This window comes from Mus pahari, chromosome 18 (genome assembly GCF_900095145.1).
Source record: "Mus pahari chromosome 18, PAHARI_EIJ_v1.1, whole genome shotgun sequence".
NCBI classification, from domain to species: Eukaryota; Metazoa; Chordata; class Mammalia; order Rodentia; family Muridae; genus Mus; species Mus pahari.
In genome coordinates, this window is record NC_034607.1 from 28050267 (window position 1) to 28074106 (window position 23840).

Consider the following 23840-nt stretch of genomic DNA (forward strand, 5'->3'; position numbering starts at 1 on the left):
GAATCAACAAATGGGACCTCATAAAATTGCCAAGTTTTTGTAAGGCAAAGATACTGGCAATAAGACAAAGAGGCCACCAACCGATTGGGAAAGAATTTTTACCAATCCTAAATCTGATAGGGGACTAATATCCAATATATACAAAGAGCTCAAGAAGCTGAACTCCAAAAATTCAAATAACCCCATTAAAACATGGGGTACAGAGCTAAACAAAGAATTCTCAACTGAGGAGTACTGAAGGGCTGAGAAGCACTTGAAAAAATGTTCAACATCCTTATTCATCAGGGAAAAGTAAATCAAAACAACCCTGAGATTTCACCTCACAACAGTCAGAATGGCTAAGATCAAAACTTCAGGTGACAGCAGAAGCTGGCAAGGATGTGGAGAAAGAGGAACATCCTCCATTGCTGGTGGGATGGCAAGCTTGTACAACCACTCTGGAAATCAGTCTGGCGGTTCCTCATAAAACTGGACATAGTACTACGGGAAGATCTAGCAATATCTCTTCTAGGTATATACCCAGAAGATATTCCAACTGGTAATAAGGACACATGCTGCACTATGTTCATAGCTGCCCTATTTATAATAGCCAGAAGCTGGAAAGAACCCAGATGTCCCTCAANAGAGNAATGGATACAGAAAATGTGGTACATTTACACAATGGAGTACTACTCAGCTATTAAAAACAATGAATTTATGAAATTCTTAAGCAAATGGATGTATCTGGAGGATATCAAGCTAGTTTTAAGGCATAACTGAGAAAATTTTAAAGGCACCCTTCAAATACTCACATTAAACAATGCAATGAATAGAAATACATGATATTTACCATTTCAGAACATTTGTTTGTACTGCTTGATAAATTATAGCATGGTAGATTTAACTAAAAAAAAGGCACATTTGTCTTTAGGTATGATACCTTATTCTAAGTAAATCAGCTAATTTTTATAATATTGATTATCTATGTGATTATTTGTAATTTTCATCATTTTTATATAATATTTAGTAAAAATTTCATTCACTTTTGCCCATCTCTATTTTTCTCATTACCTTTAAAAAAAATAAATGCATTCATAGTACATTTTATTTTATGTTTAAAATATAATACACATATTTACATTTCTTTTTCTAGAGTTTGTGAAATATAGTTTAAGTTTTCCAAAATTCTAAATATAATTAGGAGGTTTTCATCGTACATGAAACTTAAACCAATGACATGAACTTAGGAACTAAAATCAGAAATGCACAAAGCTTAAAATAATAAGGCCAGTAGGTAAATATACCCATCTGTAACATTTTTAACATGCTTTAAAATAAAATTCTTCCAAAGTTATTTTCCTAAAGATCAATTTCTTTGAAATAATGTAAAAATACATGTTTTATCATTTGACAGCTATTTTGATAAATATTTGTCACATGGAAATTTTAGAAAGAATAAACTCATATTCAGTAAAAAGTTGCTAAGAGAAAAGTTGGAACTTGGAGAATAAATATTACTTTTCAGTTTAAAAGGCTTTCTGATGGCTTCCCAGATTTTATAGACAAATTGAAATAGAACGACTGTTGTTTGTATATTAAATTTAATTACGGATAAAAGCTTTTGTAGTGTTTTAAACAATGAATACCTTTTTCTGTGAAATATTTGTTATTGTAATGAAATCTTTCTAATTTGAAGAGGAAAAGATTTCATAACTTAAATATAGCCTACAAGAAAGGAAGATTAGGTGGGTGTGAAAAAAATTGTTTTTAATCCTAGGATGTGACCTGCTCATGTATTTACTATGTAAGATAATTTACTCAGCAACAATACAGGTTCATTAATGCAACTTCATTCAAGTATTTTACCCAACATTACACAATGTGGGTAAAAGATAAAATGAAGTGTTAACTTTTCTTTCAGACTTAAGTACCTATAGAAATCCATCTCAATTCAAGACATTACCAATAGGGAAGAATGCACCACTCTTATGTAGATGGAGATCTAGCTTCATGACAGATTATTGCCTAAAATTAGCTTAAAATATTCTATCTATAGAGGAAAAAGAAATTTGAAGATAAATACTGTAGTATTGGTGATGTAGTCGCTACATAATCTGTCTCACAGAGGAGTGAAAATCTTTATCTTTCTGCAACAAGGCATGTTTTATTCATTGGGCCATATCCCCAAACCCATCTTTTCATTATACAGAGAAATTACTTTGTTTTTATCTGAAAAAGTGTGTATTTTGTAGCTTCCTTCTCAGATTAGAGTCATTATGTGACACAGTTCTGGCCAATTTCTACCAATGAAACTTATGAAATCTTCAATGAGAGCCCCTTGTATCTCAAACTCTAGTATAATGACAGAATAATACAAAAGTTCATTGTGTTTTCAAGCCAAAGTTTTCAAACTGCTTTTTTTTTGAATTCTTTCATATTTTGATATTCAAAATAAAGAGATCAAACCACCATTTATTCATGCCAGTATCAACCATGTATTTTTCCTACTCTCTTTCAATTTTATGACCATTGTTGTCAATATCATTGTGCATACAAAAAATTCTGTACATAAAGAGACACTATCATTATTTATGATGCAACCTACAAATTGGGAAATTTTTTATTTTTAATTTTTTTATAATTTATTTTTATTGGATAGTTTTTGTATTAACATTTCAAACATTATCACCTTTCCTGGTTTCCTCACAGGAACCCCCCAGGCCATCCTCCCTCCTGCTTCTATGAGGGTGCTCCCCTCCCACCCACCTGCTCCTACCTCACTGCCCTGGCATTCCCATACATTGGGGGATTGAGCCTACACAGGACCAAGGGCCCCTCCTATTGATTCCAGGCAATGCCATAATCTGCTACATACACAGAGCTGGAGCCATGGGTCCCTCCATGTGTACTCTTTGGTTGGTGGTTTAGTCCCTGGGAACTCTGGGGAGGGGGTGGTCTGGTTGGTTAATAGTTTTATTCTTCCTATGGGGTGAAAAATACCTTCAGTTCCTGCAGTCTATTCTCTAGCTCCTCAGTTGGGGTCCCTGTGCTCAGTCCAATTGTTGGCTGTGAGCATATGCCTTGTTTTGGTCAGGCTCTGGCAGAGCCTCTCAGGAGACAGCTAAAACTGGCTCCTGTCAGCAAGTACTTCTTGGAAGCCCCAGTAATTTCTGGATTTGGTTTCTGTATATGGCATGGATTCCCAGGTAGGGCAGTCTCTGGATGGCTTTTCCTTCAGTCTCTGTTCCACACTTTGTCCCTGGATTTCTTTAGACCTAAGCCATTCTAGGTTAAAAATTTGGAGATGAGTGAGTGGCCCCACCCCCGAACTGGGGGCCTTGCCTAACTTCTTCATATGGTCTGTATAGATTCTCCCTCCCCTTCGTTGGTCATTGCAGCTAATCTCATCCCTGTTGGGTCCTCGGAGCTTCTTGCTTCCCTGGTATCTTGGACTTGCTGATGGCTTCCCCCGGTTCCCCATGCCCCATTGCTACACACCTCTGCTTAAATTCCTGAACCTCTGTATATCATACCCATCTCCTCCCATACCTGATCCTGTCCCCCTTTTTCCCCTCCCTCTCCTCTCCTCCTCCCAAGCCCAAAAGCTCATTATATCCAAGATACATTCACAGATCTTATGAAGCCCAAGAAGAAGGAAGACCAAAATGTGGATGTTTCAGTCTTTAGAAAGGGAAACAAAATACTCACGGGAGGTAGAGGTTTTTCAAACTTTTAAACTGATAGCCTATGTAAACATTTAATTTCCTTTCCAGGATACACAGACAACATTAAATCACTTTATGAAGGCAGTAGTAATAAGTTTAAGAAGATGGTTCTGTGGTTTACCATATAAGCATGAAGAAGTATGCAATTTTGAGCCCCCGTACTATGAGGCTCAACACTGTGCATGCATCTTCCGTCTCACTGTTCCTACAGCATGAAATGAAGAGGAGGCCTAAGAACTCACAGAAGCTCCAGGTCACTCCCTACACTCTGTACAGTGTGATAAACAAACAAGAGACCTTGTCTTCTATAAGGTATAAGATGAGCTCAGATTCCCAGGTTCCCCACTGATCTCTACAACTTCCCCATGACATGTGTTCACCCACAGTGTTCAGGGTCTCTCTCTCACATACACATACACACACAAATGATGTCCCAACACACACACACACACACACACACACACACACACACACACACACACACACACACACACATTGGTTTTTGAAAAAAAAAAAATAGATGCAGGGCTAAAAGTAGAACCGCCCAAAATAAATTATTTTTATGAATGTCATGTGACATCTTTTAAGTTGTAAACTAAAATAATAATGACAAATTAAGAGTAGATGTGAAACAGAAAAATAAAGGTTTTGAGTAAACATAAAATGAAAATCAGAAGTATCCAAAGAAATGTGAAAAAGGAAGGCCAACCTTTTTCAAAATGTACACTTTTAGCATCATTAAGATTCTGATGATCTTAGGTCTCTATAATGAAATTATCACTTCAGATTCAAACTAATAATTAGAAGGAAAAGCTTTTTAGCACATTTAATTACATTAGTTTTAATGGTCAGACCATTATAAAGATAATATATACTTGTGTCTGATAGATATAATTTATTCTTGCATTTTACAATATCTATGGATCTAATATGGTTGATCATGGTTACCAAGAAAGTGCAGTATCATGATTGCATGATTCTTGCAATAGATTTCTGTGGGTAGTGAAAACACTGTCAAAGTTATGTAACATTATGTTATTACATAGCAAGTATATCGATATGTCGAAGCAAAAGTTATAGATATTTTAGCATAAATCTTATAATAAGGATTTTAGCTAAAGTTTTTGTAGTGATAAAATATTTTATCTCTTCAGTTATTAAATAGTAATTTTACACAGGCACACACAGACACACAGACACACACAGACACATATATATAGTCAACTATATGTCTCTAGAAGTACCATTTGGCATATATAATTTGATTATATATTCAATAGAGTATATCTTATATTTACAATAAAAATCAAAACCCTGTTTTTAAACACATTAAGAATCCACACTGAAGATGTAAAGTAATGTGTAAGTGTATTTAGTTTTTCTAGAGATATATAACATGATACAGAACATGAACTTATTGCATTGAAATACATTGTTTTCAATTTTTAGAAACTGAAATACTAAAATATTTTTCCAATAACTATTGTTTTAAGTAATTGGAATTTGCATCTTCTAGGACCTTGTGTAATTTCGAAGTCAAAGTAAACTATTACAGATTTTTGAATTAACGTTTCCAATCAACACATGAGAATGTATGGGTGTGCTAGCTGTGGACGTGCTGGAGAGCTCACCTGTTGGCATCAGTGTGGGAAAGCTTCATATATTATGACTGGCCAACTCAACTAACACCCAGGCCCCAATACAGGTCCTTGACTTGGCCCACACCAACATCTACCCCATCTGTCTACTATCAGAGCTTCTGGAAGAGCCAGTCCTCCAAATCCAAAGCTGTGGGCTGTCCATGACACAGAGTAACAACAGCATATCTGAGAGGAGTCCAGATGAGGATCCAGTACTGATAGTGTATAGAAGCCAGAGGCCTGGAAGCAGACCAAAAGTCTCGTTCTGATGAACATTTTCAAGTAAAGATGTGTGAGCAAGAACACCTTGACACACTCCAGTTTCCACTACAGGAATTTTTTAATCCTATCTTTTTTTCTTTTAGTGGAGAGGTAGCAAGGGCAGAGGGCAGATATGAAGGGACTGGAAGATAGTTAGGACTGGTGTGCATGATATGAAATTCTTAAATAAATAAATAAAAAGTTAAAAAAATAGATTAAAAAAAAACTTCTTGCCAAAATAAATATATCACTGTTCTCTAAATTTCTATTTAATCACTTTGATATCAATAAAGGAAGGCAAAAATGTGTCAGTAAATAGAGAAAAGGAGTTGAACTTCCCTGAATTAACAGTGAATGCATCCATATTCATCCATAAATGTCGATTAAAATTTTTTTCAGAGTAGTGCCTCTCCTTATTCTCCTATACTAGACATTGCAAAAGTAGCCAAGTGACTTTCCTATAAAACTCTACGGTCACTACCTCAGAGAGATATCCTGTAATTAGCTGGAAACTGCTGACAGTTCAAGAATTTCATAACTATTTTTCTTGTTAGTTTAAGCATTCCTAGGTAATTTAACATTTATTTAGACAAAGAAAAGTATTTTCTGACCCCAGTGTGAGAAGATGCCCTTGGTTCTGCAGAGGCTTGATGCCAAGACAAGGGGAATGCTAGAAGGGAGAGGTAGGACTGGGTGGATGGGGGAAGCACCCTCTTACAGGAGAAGGGGAGGAGGAGGGGATGGGGGACTCATGGAAGGGGTAACAAGAAGAGGGATAATATTTGAAATGTAAATAAAATAATTAATAAAAAAGATTATGTGTTTTTAAGTCATGTGTAATAAACATATAGGAGTTATTCTGTCCTGAAAAAAGATGTTTTAGCATACATGTATAAATTTTCCTGTGAGTATGGCTCCCAATATAGTATTGGGTTATGAAAAAATATTTATGAACTCAGTGTTGAATAAAATTCAGCATTCTAATGTATTGTATTATATAATAGCTTATATTTTACAATAATCCATATTTAAGAATGCAAATGAAAGGAGAATAAATTTCATGTGGATTAGTCACACTATGGAGACTAACTTATGTTCTCACAGAAGTGTAGTTTAGCAATAGGAACATGTAATTGATTTAAGAAAACATTCTGGATCACAGAATATTGACTAATATTTGATGTTACAGTGAAGGCTATCTTCATAACAATTTAGAGAATTATATAAATTGAAACTCTTTGTCATGATTTTTCAAATTCCATGTTTCTTAATCTGCATGGGATTAAGATAGAAAGAAAACCAACCACGTGACCAACAATTCTGGTACATCAAATGACGTAAACTTCAGTTGCTCTAGAAACATCTCCTTTTTACTGATCTTCACATTATCTTTGCTGTTATTTTTATCCAGCCAATTTAGTAGAGTTGAGAATTCAGTGGTCTGTGTGGCATACTGATTTTCACTTGGTGATGGTACGAATGTACTTTCTGAACGACAGAAATTCCATAAGTTTGATGTATCATATTAATTTGTTTTGTAGGAGTTGATCAATTAACTCAAGAAAACTCTATGTAGTGTTGATTCGATTGCATAACAAGCATAATTTAATATAAATGGTTCATAAGACATTGATTTTGCCCAACTGCTCTCTAGTGTCTCTAAAGAAGGCAGCCAACCTGAACTAACAATATTAAACATTTGTGCAATTTGTCTCTTGCTATAATGAAGAGTAAATGATATAATGACCAACAAGATTAATGATAAAACAAACATCCTATTTAGAGTCTTGCTATAGATCACCAGTTCATAGCAATACTCACAAATCAGAAATCTAAAAATGAAGTTAGCCAGTAGGAGTATGAAATCAAGTAACAGAAAAAAATGGAATATTTGTGCATATTCACAGCTACAGCTTTTTAAACTTATATGCGTGAACATGGTTCCCTCGCTCATGAAACAAAAGCACTCTCAAGGCTGAGAGAGGATTATTCCAAGATTTTGGTCAGTATTAGCTACCTTCTAAATTCAAGTCTGTACTGGTTTGTTTTGTGTGTCAACTTAACACAAGCTCTAGTTATCACAGAAAAAGGAGCCTCCTTGGAGAANATGCCTCCATAAAATCCAACTATAAGGCATTTTTTTCAATTAGTGATCAAGGGTGTGAGGGTCCATTGTGGGTGGTGGCGATCTGGTAAGCAGCACCCCTCCATAGCATCAGCTCCTGCCTCCAGGTTCCTACCCTGCCCTGACTTCCTTTAGTGATGAGCAGCAATGTGCAAGTGTGAGCTGAGTAATCCCTTGCCTCCCCAACTTGCTTCTTGTTCATGGTGTTTTGTGCAAGAAAATCCTGATGAAGACAAAGACCCTGTCTTAAAGTAATATTGTGTGCATATAGACATATACATATATGCACATGCATATGTACACAACATGTGCATGTGAATGTACACACACACATATATGTATATGTGCATATATATATACATATATGTATATATATATGTATGTATACATATGCAGTATATTTGTGTGTTTCAAGATTGAGCTTGCTATATTTTATTATACACTTTTAATAATTGTTTTTCTCAAGGATTTGAATCTACATGTATATGCTTAGTGAAGTTATCTGATATATCAAAGTTTTTATAAATTTAAAGATCAGATAATTAATGATATCTTTGCCAGTTTCCAATGAAAATAGAAACCATATTTGCCAGCAATTATCATTGTTGCTCTTTGTTTGTTTGGTTCTTCTGTTATACAGTACAGACTACCCTCAAACTACATATACTATATACCATCTTTTAACTTCTGATCTTCCAACAATGTTGTGTGTATCCCTATACTCCCTTGCTAGGAGTCTTACTAAATAAAGTAAGAAACAAGTGTCTGCAGTAGGGAAATAAGGAAGACAAAGAGAAATCGCTCAAGAAAACATAATAAATTAAGAAAAGTATCTGGTTTATTGTCCTGTATTCGTAATTCTAACTCACTACCTCATGCACTTTTGTAAATATTTATGCTTACATTTTGAACTAAAGGATAGTTGTGTTTTTCATTTTATGTTGGGAACTTTTAAGTTTTGAGTTCCGTGTTTCTCTAGGAGTAATAATTCCAAGGCACTTCAAAGTCTCTCAGTAAGTAGAAATGCTCTCTTTGACACTGACTTCCATGGGAGTGTGGGATGGCTGGAAGTTAATACTTCGTAGTTCCTTTGGTAAATATGCCTTTTTGCGATTTGAATTAGAGCCAATAACTACTTCCTTTCTCTAGAGGAATTCTAAGTCATTTTCCCATGGTCAATTCCATTATAAAAACAAGGAATTTCCATTCTGACTTGAAATTCATAGAAGCCATTTGTATTAATTTTATGTGCATAACTTCTTACAGAACCAAACACACCCCATTAGCATTTATTCTATAGCTATGCAATACTATCATTTTTTTCCTCACACAAAGAGATTATGACTAATTATATTGTTTATGGTGAAACTCATCAGTAAAATTACTTTTAAACATGGTATTGTAACACAGCAATGACACAAAACAAAGCTTTGTAGAGTGCTTTCTATGTTTTAAATACACCCTAAGCAATTTAAAAATAGTTATCAATCATATCATGAACATTATTTAGGTGCAGATTTTAGGTATTGTATTCATTTTATACATGTCAATATAGATACAAAGGCAGAAGCTGAGGAAATTCCCTACATTTCAAAGCTGTTAGAATATTTGTATTTTGGATTAAATCTGACAGTGTTATGTATTTATTATTTTATATGTATTTTTAACACTATGAGAACTTCATGCAGCAAAGAAAGTGTCTATTTAAAAACTACATACACACATACACATGCATGCACCCATAAACACAGACTCTTGCACACACATACATACACACACATACACACATGTATTGAGCTCATCTACACTTGCAGATATTTGATGTCTAATACAAGTGTTCGGTTTACTGTATAAAAATAAAATCCCATACTCTCTTTGTAATAGTAGGCTCTTCACATTATGTTAAGAGCTGTAATGTAATGCGATGAAGTTAATAAATAATAAGATCTGCTTTATCAATTGTATTAAATTTAAGAATATATTTTTACATACTAAATATCACTTTACAAATAAAATAGAAGTGTACTTATAGCTTTCAACTTACATTTTTATTTTCTTCAAAGAATTTAATAGTTACTAAATTATACAGAACTCTTCAGAGTGCATTATTTTCTGGTTTTATGTTGTAATGTAGTATATTTAATAAAATAAATCAAATATTAGTTACATATGAATGCATATAAGCACACATATACAGTAGCAAAAATACAGCTAAAATTATTAGGTATCAAATTATTTTAAAAAGCTTCCCTCATTAAAACATATTCCAAGGTGTTATTTACTGAAAAATATTGAAGTATGTTAAATAATATAAAATGTTTTACAGGAGAAAATATTAATTAACTAAAATGTAAAAGAGAGCAACTATGGCTGTTTATGCTTTAAAACACTATCCGGATTCCCTCATAAACACTGCTAACTGAGGTTGAGTTGGACATCCTTTTCCAAGCTTAAACTAGTACATATTGAGGGACCTTAATTACTACCCAAAATGCTGAAGTCTTGATTACACACAAAAGTTTATCTCATAAAACCATAATCTTCCTATTTTTGTACAAATGGCTAATTTAAAATCAAGTTATATATTAATTTATTCATAAAACACTGTCTTTAACCGTATATGTGGCATTATGGATAATTGAACATATACTTTATAATGATTAACTATTATCAACATAGATATAAAACAGAGCATATAAATTATGGTCAGTAGCATAATGAAAACAGATACAAATAAATAGCTAGAATAATACATTGGATGCTTTTTGCTATAATTTTTAGTCTATTCTAATTAAATACCAGGAGAAATAGTTACTTATGCTGAAACTATCACAATGGAGAGTTTAAGTGCTATAAACTGAATACAGGAGTCAAATTATTTTACTATGTAAAGATGAGAACTTGAACTTCTAAGACATAAAAACGAGGTATGTGAAAAATGAGCACAGACGGAAAAAAACAAGATGCCTAGTATTGGGTTAAGCCCCAGTGCATAGGCTTCGGGGAACAAGTCTCCGAGTTTCACCTTACTGGACTGCATCATCCATGCCACACATTTCTGCTGACAATCTTGTTCTGCAGAACGACTTCCTGAAAAGAGCTTTGTTCTTTGGCAACCAAAAAACATTCTCTTACTCACTACTCATCTCCCATCTCTTGTTGACCTTAAACCCAAATGTCTTGGATACAAATAGCTTAGTTGGCATTCTAAAGCTTATTATGATTCAGAATAGTGAACAGCTAGAGGCACTCTCTTCTCTTTCCTTAATCTTGAGAATGACTTTACAGGTGTCAGCTGCAATCTACAATCTGCCTCACCTTCTGCTGCATACTCTAAATATTAAGATCATCTATGGGGATGCAAGAGCCTATAGTGACTCAGTTATTTCCTAACTCAGAAGGCAAATTGATCTACTTCTGTGGTATAAAAAAAAAAAATCTATTTGGAAACTATCAAGCCACATACTCAGATGTGAACTGTGCAGTAGTTACATGAAGTTTTAGCCTTATGTTTTAATGTTATTGTTGTTTTCATTTTAAGTAAATAAGGATTTAAAAGTATAAGAGACTAGTCTTAAGTTTTTAATCAACTGTAAAACTGACATATTTATGTGATATAATGTGATATTTAGGTATCTATATACATTGCTTAAGGACAGTTAGCATATCATCTATCATCACTAAGTTTTCCTTCCAGGATGACTCGGAAGCCTCCTGACTTCACAGCAACTGGGATTCCAAGTCTGCACCACTACACAAATCAATATTTATCATTTCTCTGTGCTTAAAACATTCAAGACCTTACCATCCAGAAATTTAGAAATTTGCAACATATTATTTTAAGCCCAACGTTACTCTGCTGTGTTAGCCAGAAGTTTTTTTTTTTTTTTTTTTTTTTTTTTTTACTGGAATCCATAAAACTAAGTTTACAAATCTCACACACATAATGTGGAGTTTCACAAATCACTATGTAGTTGTAGGTAGACCTCTGGAAGAAAATAGACTTTTAAAACTTAGAACATTGAGTAAATTTAGTTTATAGAATTAAATTATGATAAATTGAAATCTATGAAATAATTTGGCAATGTGGCTTGGTTTTATAATCTTTTTTTCAGTTTTAATAATTAATTATTTTATTTATTTATATATTTATCTATATTACCCCCCCCTTCCTGGTCTCCTCTCACACAATTCTTCTCCTCTAAGAGGGTACTCCTCAGATAACCTTCCACCCTGAGGTATCAAGTTTCTACAGGACTAGGCACATCCTCTCCCACTAAGGCCAAACAAGGCAGGCCTTTACAACATATATGCCAGAGACCTTGCACTAGCCTATCCATGCTCTTTGATTGGTGGCTCAGGCTCTGGGAGAAACCAGGAGTCCCAGGTTACTTGAGACTATTGGGCTTCTTTTGGGTTGCTATTCCCTTCAGTTCCTTCATTCCTTCTCCAAACTCTTCCATTGGGGTCCCTGACCTATCTGCAATGCTTGGCTGTGATTATCTGTGTCTGTCTCAGTCAGCTGCTGGTAGAGCCTCTCAGAGGACAACCATGCTGGACTCCTGCCTGCAAGTACAACATGGCATCAGTAACAGTGTCAGGGATTGTTGCCTGCCCATGGAATGGGTCCCAAGTTGGGCCAGTTACTGTTTGGCTGTTCCTTCAGTTTCTGCTCCATTTTTGTTCCTTAATTTCTTTTAGATAGAAGCAACTTTTGGTCAAAAGTTTTGTAGGTGTGTCCACAAACCTCCACAGGCTAGGGTCTTGTGAGATTACTGAGGTAGTCTTTTCATTTTCCTTATCCCCACTGTTGGGAATTTCAGTGAAGGTTACCCACATTGAGTCCTGGGAACCTCCCCACCCCAGGTCTCTGGGACTTTCTAAAAGTACCCTCCACCCCCACCCCCAGCTCTCTGGGCCTTTCTCCTGTCTCCCCCAGATACCTGATTCTGCCTCACCTTTTCTCTTCCCCTCCCCTCTCCCATGTTGTTTCCTTCTTCCCATTGCCTCTGACAATTAGATTATTTTGTTCCCACTTGTAAGTGGGATTTAAGCATCCTCCCCTCGGCCTTCCTTCTTTTTTAACTTCCCAGGGTCTGTGGGGTGTATTGTGGGTACTCTGTCCTTTTTGGCTAATATCAACTTATCAGTGAGCACATGCCATGCATGTGCTTTTGCACGTGAGGGTTATCTCACTGAGGATGATATTTTGTAGTTCTATCCATTAGTTTGAAAAATTCATGATGTCTTTGTTTTTAAGAGTGTCATGGTATTTATTGTATATACAAACCATATTTCTTTATTCCTTCAATTGAAATTTCATAGACAATGAAAGAGCAAATCTTACCTTCATATGGAAACACAGAAAAATCAGGATAGCCAAACTACTCTGAACAATAAAAGAACTTGTGGAAGAATCTTGACCCCAAAGTTGTACTACAGAGAAATACTACAGAAAAAAAAAGTAAAAACTCTGCCTTGTATTGGTACAGAATGTATATATCTTTATTCATGTACAACTATTTCTATGTATCTATTATATTATGATTGGTTGATCATTGGAACAGAATTGAATACCAAACATCTGGAAATAAACTCACACACTTGTAAACAGTTGATTTTTTTACAAACAAATTTTTTGTTTTTGTTTTTTGTTGTTTATTTATTTTGTTTGTTTGTTTGTTTTTGTGACAGGGTTTCTCTGAATAACAGCTGTGGCTGTCCTGGAACTCGCTCTGAGGAACAGGTTGGCCTTCAACACACAGAAATTCACCTGCTTCTGCCTCCCAAATGTTGAGATTAAAATAGTGTGCCACTACCAACAGCAAAACATCTTTTTTCAATGCTTTCTTTTATATTTGTGTATCTGTATGTGTAACAAGCATAATAAATATCCAGGTGCCCTTTGAGACTAGAGGAAGGCATCAGATGCCCTGAAATTGGAGTCATATGTGCTGTGATTGATCTGATGAGTTGGTATCTGAATCCTGGTCCTTGGCAGGATTGTTAAATGTTCTTTGCTAGTGAGCCATGTCTCTACACCCTTATACATTTTTTTCAGTATGAAAATTGCTATTTCTTGAAATGTAAAGATAGTAATTATTTTTAGCACTATCAGTAAGTGAAAGTGACCACGTAAATAAATAAGCAGTACTTCCTATAATGCTGGCCAGCACTTCTTCATTCCCATAGAGATAAGATAAACAGATACAGATAAGATAATAGATACATATGCTTTACATTCATTAAAATATATCCATTCTTGTTTGAGGTATGGTTTTCCTCTGGCATTTTCATGGATGCTTTGATGCCAACTCATCTTTCTTCTGAAGCAAAAAGAATAGAAGGGCACAGTACCATTGTAGTTTGGATTACCAAAGTCAATGTCCACTTCATATTTCCATTTATTCTAAAGCAATTACAAACATCCTGCTTACATAGAGTAGATTTATTTAATATGCATAGAAATGTATTTGCTAAAATAATGTTTATCAGCACAAACTTAACAATTTCTGTGACTTAAAATTAAATTTATTTCTGTTAAAGAATTTTGGTAGAAGTAGTATAGTTGGCGGACAGAATTTCTTTCTCTGGTTGATAAGACACCAAGCTATTTGATTTTATTAATTTTTCCATCAAATAACCCCTTCTGGATGTCCTGAGACCATAGAATACGAGAGGAGGGTTTACTGGTATTACTGATAAAGGCTCAGCACATAGTTATTTCCCTAAATTAAAGCTTTTTACCTCAAATATAATCATTTGCAACCCACATTTAGAGACACTACCTCCAATAGCTGTCTTCGTCCTAAAAAAATTACAAAGAGTAAGTAAATTATGGTATAGGGCAATATTACTCAAAAGCCAAATTCTTTGTGGATAATTTTGCTAGTGTTGGGTGTAATTTACTTAACTTCATTTAGCAATTAGAGCAATGGTTTTCTTCCGTGGTTACAAGCAAAACAATATGGAAGAAGTCTGCATCTGTGCCAGCGGGAGTAACACAGACTTTGGCAACTGATGTACAGTGAAGAATTTAGAAAAATATTAATCTCATAAAAAAGGATAAAAGATAAGAAGTCTTATTTTTCCACCATAAGTGATGAAAATTCTACAATATTTAAATATATATTTGGACATAAAAGAAATGTAGACCGCTTTACATGTATCTTGAGGGTTAAATGCCAGTATGGCTTCATTTTTTATTATTTCAAGTGTTTTTATTATTTTTGAGAGAATTAATGCTTGGAGAATTTCAATAGTTTGTTCCACCATCAGTGACAGAGATACTATCTCCTGGTCCAAATTTCCTGATTCTTCACTGTATATTTTGTCTATTGTAGTGAATTGCTTCTCTGTGGAGTCAGAGCATAACCCTTTCTAGGTCAAAGTGTAAGTTTAAATGTTAAGTTATTCTTATCATGTTCTCCTTATCATAGACACATATACATGTGTGTTAAATGATATGGCAGTAGACATTTGTTAGCAAAAAATATATATTATACCTTCGCTTGTAACTCCCTGGATGTGAGAGCTGCATTGGGTAGATTGATGTCTTTACTCTGAATGACTGGGTCAGACAGAGTTAATTAAGCACACTCAGACCCCCAAGCTAGAAAGTGCTTTTGGATGAAGTTCAGAGAAAAGTCTCTGAAGCTAGCATGGTGCTGGCCCCAGCCTCCTTCAGCTGGCCAATACAAATATTATTATGGAGTGCATTAATCATTTACAGTTTTTGAGTTTGTGACCTTCAAAGGCAATATATTTCTACAGTGCTTTGCAAAGTATTTCCTGATATTTGCTCAATTTCATTTGATAGTGAATTCTTCCAAGGCATTTATGCAATCTTATAAGATGAGTGAATACATAATACAGACCAATTTTTACTAAATTTTAATATCTAAAACCTAAAGATATACTATTTCCATTTATTTCTATAGGTAGTTAGTAGTAAATGTAGTCTCTGTGCTTTTATTTTGAATATAATTTTGCTGATGTCGTATACCTTCAAAGAAATTACCAAGTTAAAACACTACGTTGACTTTTCTTTTTTTCTTTTATTGCTATGCTCATTATCTTTTTTGTATACTACAGCATGTCTATAGCATTCATAATATACTGCATAAACCTTATCAAGCATTTTTTGTTGTTTTAACACATCTTAATAGATCAGACTTGGACAGTGGAAAAATCACTGAATTATATTCTGCCAACTTAACTCTATTTACACTTAATTGGAATTCCCTGTAATTATGCTGCTTTAAGACATATTGAATTTACCTAAACTTTCTTGCAAACTCATATATATGTAGTCTTTAACTAGAAGAACCTGCTCAATAATATCAACAAGCCTTACTTAGTCATCTTCTTCAATTCTTTTAAGTCATTAATTTATATAAACAACTCCGTAAAACGTGGATAATTTCTCATGTTTCTGACAGATATCATTTCTGGGGAAATAAAGACGGAAAACAAGCACATAGAAATTTCTACACCTAGATGATGAAGTGGCATAGCAGCTGGCGTTGACACATGACTCCTTGGGCAGTCGGTAATAGTAAGCTGATAAAACGAGTACATCAAGAATTTGCACAACCAGCTAAGGTGTGTCCAAAAATAAATCTACGAGTGTTTTTAAAAATATTTTAAATGTGCATATCTATGACTGTTGCAATCTAATCAGACTTCAGTATATTATAAAATGGGAAGAGAGGTATTTTTTTGGGGGGGGGAGAGAGGTATTTTTAAAAATTTTTAAATCTTTTTTTTACAGTCCAGTCATTATCCCTCTTCTGGTATGCCATCTGACTGCTCCTCATCCCTTACCTCCTTTCCCCAATCCTGTCTCCAAGAGGATGTCTCCACCCCTCCCCCAACTCACCAGCTCTCCTTACTCCCTCTCTGGGGCCTCAAGTCTCCTGAGGGTTAGATGCTTCTTTGCCAGACCTGGCCTCAGATCAGCTCTCTGGTTGTTGGCTCAGGGTCTGGGAGATCTCAGGAGATCTCCAGGATAGTGAAGACTGCTGGTCTTCCTATGCCTGGTCTCCTTCCTCCTCAGCTTCTTCCAGTTTTTTCTAATTGCACCACAGGTGACCCCAGTGTGTGTCCATTGGTTGGATGTAAGTATCTGCATCTGATGCTTTCAGCTGCATGTTTAAAACAATGTACGAAGCTATTTATAATTTTAAATTTATGAATTTTTTCTTTATTTTTAATTTATTTTGCATTCTAGTGTAGTTGAAAATATTTACACAGATAGTTTAGGGCCATATTAATTGCAGTTTTACCACTGGAAATGTGTATAGCTAATTCATGAGAAGATAGTTGTGGAAGGTTCACAATTTTTTCCTATATACTTGTTAAAAATGCACCTAAATCACTGTGCACACACAAAGTTGTCTCCTCTAATACCACAATTATAACTTCTGCACTCATGGATTCAGAAAGAATGAAACAGAGATAAATAAACCAATACACAATCAGGGATGAAATATATTAAGAGGCACCTTTTATGGGTGCAGTGGTCACAAGCCTTATCTGAGAGAAGCAACTTCACAAGAAGTGGGTTTAATTCCAGCTGGTTGTAAACAGCATGTACTTTATTTAAGCCAGGCATATCCTTTCCTTCATTCAGCCATCAGATCAAAGAGTGAGGGAAGGAGCAGGTCTTTATGTACCCTCTACTTACTACAGCTCAAACTCATTATTTGAAATGTAACTCTCGCTCTTTTTTTTTTCCATAGTTTTTTCTACTTTTTTATTTTTTTTCAATTTTTATTAGATTATTTTCTTCATTTACATTTTAAATGCTATCTCAAAGGTCCCCTATACCCTCCCCTCCCCACCCTCTCAACTACATTGATTCTGAGAATAAGCTTTATCTTACTACAGCACATCTTTGCATAGCTCTTTTTATTTCTGTGTTCAGTGGTCATTGTATGGCCATAAAAATCATTCCACTGCCTTTATGTGACATTCTTAAAGGCATTTAAAAGTAGAGCCCAAGACTAGACCTACAGCTATGTTTGGTTGTTTTAACTTGAAAGTGATTATTCCATTTTGTTAGGTTACCTGTATACCATTGGCTAGTACAAGATGCATTAGTCAAAACATCATCAGCTGCAGCACTTGATGTAACAGGTGAGTTTGGTGAGAAAAAATATCCCTATAGAAGTAGATATTGAAATTAAAATAAAACGAGAGAACTAATGAGCATGCTTTGCATTTCACCTCTTACCATTTCTTAAAAAAAAGAAAAAAAAAAGATTTAAGTAGCGATGGAACCCAGAATTTTTGGGGTGCATTTATGAGCTTTATCCACTCTCCAGAGTGCTTGTCAGATGATCTTATTTTTCTATTTTATAATGTATGGAAATAAGTTTTTGAAAAGTGAAGTCACTTCTCCAAGGCCATAGAATTACTGAGGGCTTAGCATGTTGGTAAGTGTCCCTTTTATTTTCTCAGATGCAGTGAATATTTTGCTTGAATTTGTCCAGACAGAGGGATGCAATGAGAACCATACCAAAAGAGTACACATCTTGGACTGAGTCAAGAGTAGTTTTCCTTTTTTTTTTTTTTTTTTTTTTTTTCCTCTGTTCTATCCTGAGGCCTAGGCCTGGAAGCTTCTAGCCTCCATATAATCTAATCTTCCAAGATGTCTGATTCAATCTTGCTTCTCCCAACTTCTGTCTGAATTCCTCTGCTTGGCCTTATATTAACTTTGGCAATATGTTCTAATTTTCTTACTCCTTCTCTTTGAATGGCTTGTTCTTTCTTCCCCCTCTCTGCAACCTGTCTCTGTAAAACTGACCTGGTATAAACATATTCACGTAGTGCTCTCTCTCTCACTCTCTCCCCCCCCCTCTCTCTCTCCTCTCTCTCTCTGCTCTTAAGTAGCATCTCTTTTCTGTGATGGTCTCAGGAAAGTCGAGCTTATCCTATCTCTCATTCCCTCTGACAAAACTTTCTCTGTCTCATCCCCTTTTTTTTTTTTTTTTTTTGCCCCTCAATTAAATTTCAATTTCAAACATGGATGCTTCCTTCTCCAACTTACTTTATCTTCATTGTTAGAGTTTAAAGGTATATTATGAGCGTGTCTGTATTCCAGCCACATCAGACGGTAATCCACAGTGTGTCTGCGTTAGGCTGGATCACATGGGCCTAGAAAGTCTTTGGATGTGATCCATTGCCAGAGCAGCCATGTTGCTAGATTAAAATTCCTCTACACATGCTTGATTGCTGTGATTTTTTTTCCAAGAAACTGTTTATATATATTTTATATGAACATTTAAGGTACATTGTATATCTCATGTGGTCATACTATAGTCAAATTATTCAGCTTCCAGTTTGTGCCTCACTTAATTGGAACCAAGTAATATTAGTATGTAAAATACTATCCAAAGAGCTAAATGTACTAGGGTGTCATACTGGTGATCCTATTGACATTGCATAAGGGAAAAATTAGGAACTTTTTTTTTATACAGCTTTTTAATCTAAATAACTGACACATGTTTGGCTTTTTGTTGTTAAATTCTGGATTGACACACCTAAGTTGAATGTATTTCCTGTATTGAGTGAATAATATATATTAGTTTTATGCTAATTTAAATAATTCTGCTTGTTGGCACTATTTGCTGGGATTTAAAGGGCTATAGCTTTTGTAATAATTTTTGTAAATAGACATTGATTTCTGTTCCTGACCTTTTATAGTGCTTTGAGGTAGTACTTTTAATTAGTTCATTACTTGGTATCTTACCTAGTCCATATACAGCTACCTCCAAATACTGTATAGAACAGAAATAAGTCTCAACATTAATTGAAATTTATAAATTATTTATTTATTTATTTATCTTTCAATACTAGACATGAATTTAGAACCCAGTGTTGTTGGAAACAATGATATGCACTAATACACTTGCGCACACATACACACAGACAGACAAACAGACACACACACACACAGACACACACACACAACTTTTCCACTTTCCACTTTTGAGGAGAAAAAGAGGAAGGATGGAGGTGAGAGCCAAAGGGACTGGAAGGAGAGGAAGGATAGGAAGCTGGATGTGAAGGAAATAAATATCTTAATAAAAAATAAAATAAAATAACACATTAAATTAAAGTCAGATGAAGTCATTAAAAATTGAGACCTTAAAACTGAGTTGAAGTTATTAGCAATACATAAGAAATGTGTTGCTATCCTAAATGCAGTGTGCCTCAATATTAAAGATAAGGTCCAGCATAAGAATGACAGACAGAAAAGACATGCTGGTAAAGAATTTTTTTTCTTTTTCTTTTCTTTATTTTTACAAAAAAAGAGATGATGTGAAACTTAATAGCTTCTTTAAAAATTAAAGTTTCTTTTTTTAAAGAAAAATGTGCCTCACACTTTATGCAAACAAAATATGAGCAGAGAAGATCAGATGTGGGATGAGGGAGAGGCTAAAGAGAGTGAGAAAGAAGAACAAGGTCTCATTAGTGCTAGTCCAAGGCAGAAGAAGAGCTGGACAGTTAAAAGAACTAAAAATCTAGCACTGTTCAATGGGGAAGTCTCTTAAAAGTAGTCAGCTGGAGTTCCCAATACAGTTCCCAGCAGTTCACGGTAGCCCTCCAACAAGGTTTCCAAGTGAAATATCAAAGAGAAACAGATAAAGAAAGCATCATCAGATCTGACAGTCCTAACACTCCCGCAGTAACCAACCGGAGGAAAGTTGAGGCAATCTACTAGAATTCTCTTGACATGCGTAGTTTTCAAAATGGTGAACATCTGGCTTTTGATTCCCCACTATTGGCATCTTTCCATCATGAGATAATCATTAGCAACATCTACTGAACATGATTTACCTTGTAGATGGTCTCAAGGACACATTGTGTTTACTCTTGGGCTATTGTGATATTCTCTTCTCTTTGTCATTTCGTTAGGGGGACAAGCCCATACATATATAAGGGGCCTTGGAGGACATAACAGAAACAGAATTCTATCTCAGATAGGGGCTGGCAGCAACAGACCTTCCAAAGACAGCATCTCAGTGAGCTCAAATACACATGAAAAAATATTAACACAATGTTCATTCCAGTTTCTATTGCTGTATTAATATGCACCCTCATCTGTAGGCTTAGATTTTTCTAAAACTACTTTATTTAGGGGTTCTTGAACACCCCAAATTCTAACCCACTGACTAGAGGTTGGGGAGAAAGGTTAATAGGAAAAGGGCTTTTTGGACCTGTTTAGTTCTTCTGAATGATTCCATTCTTTGTTGTCAGGATAGCAGCATTCCATTCCAATAGCAAACTGTTTTCATTAATCAGTAGTAGCAGCCAGATCCAGCAGAAACTGCAAAGCTCTGGGGTATCGGCACAAGTCAGTGAAAGCACCAAAAATCAGCTGGAATACCATGAGAAGTTCTTTGGAGCTTTTCTCCTTAGGAAGTGAAGTCCAGTGAGTACCAGGAAAGACCAGTGAAGACCAGGAAAGACCAGCGAGGACCAGCGAAGACCAGTGAAGACTAGCCAAGACCAGTGAAGTGAAGTGTTGAATGGTGTAGCAATACAAGACTGACCTTTCACTGTTTATGGGATTCCATTTATACTCTTTCCAAACATCATGCTCTCTCTCAAAAACATCTACTCCACTAAAACATCAGATGCCCTTTCAAAAACATGCTCTCACAAGACAGCTTCCAGAAAAACATCACAAGACACAGCTGTGTTTCCAAAGAAACCAAAAATTTCTATTTCGTTCATCAGCAGTGAGTAAAGTTTTTCTTTCACTGCATATTAATCAGTATCCATTCTATTTTTGTTTAACATAACATATATTCCAACTGGAGTGACATGAAATTGTGACTTTTACCATAAATTTAATTGACCTGTGATAGTGAAGTGTTTTATATGAGTGGCTATTTTTGTGTCTTATGAGAAATTTAAATTAAGATCATTTGTCCATTAAAAAAACAAAACAAAACATGTGAGTATGTGGCCCATGCAGTATTCTTATGTGAATGAGCTCTCATTGGTCCTTCCCTGTCTGCTTCTAAGGGCAGTTTCCAGCCCTTTCAACACAATAGTTTGTTAGCATCTTTACTATTTAAACCTGTGAATCTTAATGAACTTAGATGCCAAAGCAAAACTGTCCAAATGATTCTCCAACATTTTCTTGCTTTTTAGATTCAGTTTAAAAATATAAAGAAGCACTGTTGGATAGTTTAATTATGCATCATTGTTTTTAGTTATCCAAAATTTTAAAGAATGATATACCTCAAATAGAAACTTGCAACTAAAGGGCTTGGGATGTGACTCAGTACTGGAGCCCTCACTTATCCTGTGGGAGGCCATTCATTAGATTCCTCCAAACTGGAAAAAAAAAATTAATCAATGAAGTCACACCAATTGGCATTCTTAACTGTGAGATTATAAAAAATACATATAAATAATTGATATTTTCTGAAATAATTCCTCAATACTAGGGAATAATTAGATTCTTCATTTTAGTTCTATGTGATTAGATGGTATGGAAACCAGATTTTCTGCATTCACTTTTTGTTTTACATTGGAAAATGTTATTTGGGGCACAGGAAAAGGAACTGAGTTCTAAATATAAGATATTCCAGAAAGCCTGCCAATTTAAACTTAACTAATACATGAAGCCTAAAAGAGTCATACTCTATTTCTTTTAGTTTTTCAACAGTGTTTTTATTTTTGCAACCATCCCCTTTTGTTATCTAACTGATGAATATTCAGCAATGAAATTCCACCTGAGACTTGTCATTTTGTGTGAAATGGGCATGGTAGTAGAAGACTTTTGAAGTGTATCTGGATAAGGATAAACTGAATATATACAGAGATAGATAGATGACAGGCAGATAATAGATGCATACATACATACATACATACATACATACATACATGATAGATAAATAAACAGGTACATTGATGGTAGATAGGTAGAAGGTAGATTAGAGATGGATAGATAGATCGATAGATTAGATAGATAGATAGATAGATAGATTATAGATAGATAGATTATAGATAGATAGATTACAGATAATGAAAGGTAGATAGAATAAATTCATAAAATATTTTTTTGAAAGAACATTTTTTTCCTTCTTGCTTTTTTTCTTTTATCTCAAGATTTGATACATTTCTGATTATGTATTGTACTGAGGTAAAATAGTATTTGTATTCATTTATTGCCTACTAAACTCCCTATTTCATTATTCTTAATGCGTTTTTTTGTTTCGTTGTTGTTTTTTGTTTTTGGGTTTTTTTTTGCCACAGCTTTGTGAAACAAAGAAGAGCAAATGAAGTGTAGAAAGAATCAGTATGTTCAAAGGGCTATTTAAAGTGCTAACTTCCAATTTCATCTGTTTTCCTCCCCATTTCTCTCCTTTTAAAAGTTGCTGGTTTCTGAATTTACTAAGGTGACATTTTCCTCTATGTGCATGATCATGTGCACACATATATATGTACTCTTCTTCTTAGGGATTAAATGTATTCGGGAGAACTTTGTGATGCAAATAGCGTCCAGAAAAGGCCAGTACTTACTGTTAGCTCATTTTCCCCATCACAGTCAAGCCAATGTGTTCTGTAATGAATTTTTATCATACAATGATGATTCAAATACAGAGTTAATTCACCCCTCTCTGGTAATGGCCATATTCTCAATGGCTCTCTTTAACAAAACATTAGGATTGAATAGCTGCATGACACTTTTATGCAGTTCTTGTGTAAAGGAATTCTTGTTGCCAAGTTTCCTTCATTAAATTTATACCCATTTTATTCCATCTAGCATTCCTAAAGAAATCATTCAAATTGTCTCAGTTAACTACTGCTAATGCTTGATGCCATGTTTAGATATTTGCTCTTTTTCTGTAAGTACAATGTTGGTGAAAATAACTCAAGCCTTTCTGTATTTTAGATAAGTGGCTCAGCAAGGGAGTATATCATCAGCCCTTCTTGATTTTTAATTATTTAAGATTTCCTTCAACTGTTTAGATCACGTAAGTCACACAAGAGCTCAACTATGCTGTATCCCAATAAACAATTACCAGTAGACATATACATTTCTTGATAAAGATGCATGACAATCCCTGCTGAAGTACATGGACA